Raw genomic sequence first — 4,690 nt, 5'->3', positions numbered from 1 at the left:
TATATATATATATATATATATATATATATATATAAAGGTTCATTTGAGAAGTGATAAATATTTGAGAAATAATCCTAGCCTTCATTTGGTCAACATTTGCGTCTTTGACTGTGAAGCACCAGATAATTCCTCGCATTGGTATGTGGAAGATAGATGAGAAGTTTCGCAACTTTTACAATTAGATGGAAAATATATGTGAACCTATATGATACACATATGAACTATATGTTCGTATGTGAACCCGTAAATTAGCTCACATGTGAACTATTTGACTGATTCATATATAAATTAGTTAATTAGTTCATATGTGAATCACACGGGTTCATATGTGAATCACATAAGTTCATATATGAACCCATTTGCTGTCTATTTGTTAAAGTCATGAAACTACTCTCTCTATTTTTCGTATAACCACAATTTTTGACCAGTCAAAGCCGTAATTATTAACCAGTCAAAGTCACAACCATTGACCAGTCAAATCCGATCTTGACCGTGTGACGGGCTATGATCACTTCTTTACTTCTCAAATATTTTCACTTCTCAAAATAACCTTTGACTATATATATATATATATATATATGTATATAGGCAGATTCAAACGAGAAGTTAAACATTTTGCAAAAAGATAAGAAGTTTCAATATCATATATGATTACACGCATGATACACAAGTTAAATCATATATAATTAAACATGTGTTACATTGACAACATATAGACACTTAATCATATATGATTAAACACACCCAAAATGAGTGTAATCATATATATGATATTGAAACTTCTCGTCTTTTCGCAAAATATTAAACTTCTGACGTGATATTTAATATATATATATATATATATATATATATATATGGTTGGGTTTTGATGAGAAAAATAGTTAAGGTAAGAAACATAAGAATAGATCTCTATCTTAGGGTGCACATTAGGATGAGATGCACCAAGATGCACCAGATCGATCCCCGCAACAAGCGTAATTCGTAGGTGAGTTTGAGATTAAAGGTGATCAAGGGTCCATATTCTTTCTTATGTTTCTCATCTTAACTCTCTTTCTCACACGATCCTCGGCCTATACATACATACATACACTGTGATAGCCGGGTTAATCGGTAAAAAAGTTCGGGGTAGTTTTGAATATTGGTGGTAAGTTATGGGGGCTAATTTGATTAATGGGATTAAAATGTCTTAAAACTTTATCACCACCTTATCTTTAGTTGTGTATTTTGATGAGATAATTATTTTTATCTCATTGGGTTGTGGGAGGAAAAAGAAACCAGTTTTCCATGTGTGTAAGAGAGAAACCAAAAGAAGAGAAAGAAAGAAGTTGAATTATGTGAATTTTTTATCTGAATAACTATTTGTTGTTTATTTCATATCGGTGAGCATAAGGTGAATTTTAATTTATAAGCATCTATTCTACAGTGTTCTTACAGAAACATATGGTTCTATATGTGGCGAGTTTGAAACTGTTTATATATTTATGACAACATAAATTCTCGGGTTATGAATATGATTTATTCATCTGTTTGTAATAAGGATGACAACATCAGTAGATAGGTATAATTTTGTAATAAGGGTGGAAAAATCAGGAGTTGGATATACTAGGATAAAAGTGGTATAATCATATTTTGGAAAAGTGATGATCTTTGATCATGGGGTTTTGTATCGCATCTAAATGTTGCAAGGAGATTTAACTTTATCGCGTAGGTGTGATGCAATGAAAATAGGCTAAATTGATAGGTTGAGGTTATCGCATCTTAGTGGTGCGATATGTGAGTTTATTGCATCTATATAATGCGACAAAGTTACTGTTATTGCATCTATTGGATGCGACAAGGGTGGTTATTGCATCCTTAAGATGCGACAAATATTGGTTATCGTATGTGTATCACGCAACAAGTTATTGTTATCGCATCTGTTGGATGCGACAACTTTATGACTTATTTATTTAGGTGCAACAAATCTATATGTGATGCGATAAATGAGTTATTTTATTTCTTGATGCGATAAAAAAAGGTTGGTTCAATAAAATGTTGTATATTTGTTATTTATAAAAATATGAGTTTATAAAAGTGTTTTGGTGATTATTCACCCTGTAATAGCAAACAAGGGATTTCTCATTAGACCTTAAGGTCTAACACTCATTTTTGTGTTTTGAAAATGTGCATCACAGGTCGGGAAACAACCAGAGGATAAGGGGAAAGGAAATTGTGAAGAGTTATTTTGCTTTCATGGGACGTTAGGATAACATGCAATCTTTTGTATATGAATACTTGTTATGTATACAAGTTTTGTATAGAAACATTATGGAATAATTTGGTTGCTATTTTCTAATGTAGCTTTTGTAGTTATTGAGATCAATTATGTAAAGTTGTATTTCTTCATATATAGAAATATATGTTTATGTGCAAATGTTATTATGGGGTGTGACAAGTTTGGTATCAGAGCCTGAGTTTAAGAAATTTAGGTATTCAGCATGATGCCTAGACTTAAACTGTATTATTTGCATATAAAGGGTCCCTGACATATGTAGAACCTTTGAAATAAATATGATGGGTTAAAAGAAACGATATGTAAGGTAAATTCAAATTACAACTGACCAATATAATCATGAGTTTACAGGTACATATTCGTACTTGGATACTTTATTATATTTGGGGAATGTGATTATGTGAATATTAAATTTTGAAAATTTACAGATGGAAAGCCACTCAAGAAGGTCTGAAAGGATTGCCCTCATCAGTCCAGATGTAAGGGAAAGTTCACCTGAAAAAAAATCCTACAAATCTACCACCGGACAGGGCTAGAGGGATAGATCGGGGTAGGGGACGTGGAAGAGGAGGGAACAGTCAAAATGAAGTTCATCTAGATTAGGGTGAATCCATTCAGAAAAATGTTAATCAAGAACCAATACAACATCCTGAGTATGTTACTCGAGATATGTTAGCGGAGGAAATGAGCAAGTTGAGAAATACTCTGACTTCTATTCTGGGATTACCGGCCAGGGTGGAAACAAAGAGAGTTGAAATGAATCCACGGGTCCAATCTACAAACACTAGAGGGGATGACATCAAAATATTTTTAACCTGTAAACCCCCAACATTCTCCGGAGAAAGAGACCCTGTAAAGGCAATGTGCTGGTTGAGAGAGATAGAATCCATATTCAATACCAATAAATGTTCTTACGAGGATAGGATCAGATTTTTTATGTCAATGCTGAAGTCTAATACCTTATACTGGTGGGATGTTGAATCATTGGTAAGACCCAATGTTTTGCAAACAATGTCCTGGATGGAATTTATTGACTTATTCAGGGAGCAGTTCTGCCTGAAAATGGCAGTAAGACAATTAGAAGAAGAATTTTTAAAGTTAGAATAAGGTAACCAAACGATAAAGGAGTACACTGAGAAATTTATCAAACACTCTCGATTTGCAGAACACTACATTTCATCAAAATCTCGTAAAGTCGAGAGTATATCTGGGGATTAAAACCTTCGATACGAGAGTTTGTGATTGCAATGAATCCTTCAAGTTTTCCATTGATAGTAGATTGGGCAGAAACAACAGAAAAGGACAAGAATTGTCAGGGAGAGGAGAAGGTAGTTGAGAAAAGGAAATGTAAAGGGTCTTCAATTGAGAATAGAAGACCAAAATTTGTAAAAACAGAAAATCGTCCGACACATGAAAGACCAAGTCAGAAATGTCACTGTCTCCACCAAGGTGATTGCAATATGAATCAAAAAGTTTATTTTCAGTGTGGAAAGTTGGGGCATATCTCTCGAGATTTTCAGATGCCTCAACGATGCGTGTGATTCTCGTGACCACATAAAATTAGACTGTCGTCAGTTAAAGACCCCAAGATTGACTTTGGGTGGAAATACTCCGAGTACGTGTGGGGGAGTCAACATCAGGAGAGGTGAATCAGATAGGGCGAGGGGAAGGTCTTTTCATATGTCAAAGGGAAAGGTAGAGAAAATCCCCGATGTGGTAACATTTATCTTTCTTATTAACTTCGTATATGCCAATGTGCTATTTGACTCTGGTGCTAATTATTCATTTATATCACCTTTATTTGTTGGGTGTCTATACGTGAATTTTGTCCCTCTTGACTATGCTTTAGTAATTGATATTGCTAATATAGTCAAGTATCTGTTACCCATGTATTTGATAAAGGTCAAATTGAGATTGAGAGGTATGGGTTACCGATTCATTTGTTCCCAATGTCGATGAGGGACTTTGATGTAGTAGTGGGTATGTATTGGTTAGCAGAGAATTAAGACAGTATTATGTGCAACAAAAGGATGATCAATTTTAATTTACCGGGGAAAGGGCTGAGTTTGATTTATCATGATTGGTGGGATCATCACCACAGCCTGATATCTATCATGAAAGCCAGAAAGTGTTTATAGAAAGGGTATTAAGTTTTTCTAACTTAAGTGGTCGATTAAAGAAAGAAAAAGGTAAACAAAAGTCTATTCCTATTGTCTGTGAATACCCTCAAGGTATTTCCAGATGATTTGACTAGTTTACCAACGGATCGATCTGTGGAGTTCAAAATTGAGTTAACGCCTGGGGTAGAACCAGTGGCCAAAGCTCCATATCGTCTGTCACCTTCTAAATAAAAAGAGTTTATGAACCAATTGAAAGAATTACTTGATAAGCGCTTCATAAGACTGAGTACTTCTCCTT

Source organism: Cynara cardunculus, assembly GCF_001531365.2.
Source record: "Cynara cardunculus var. scolymus isolate 2C chromosome LG 3, CcrdV1, whole genome shotgun sequence".
NCBI lineage: Eukaryota > Viridiplantae > Streptophyta > Magnoliopsida > Asterales > Asteraceae > Cynara > Cynara cardunculus.
Note: the sequence above shows the minus strand (reverse complement) of the source record.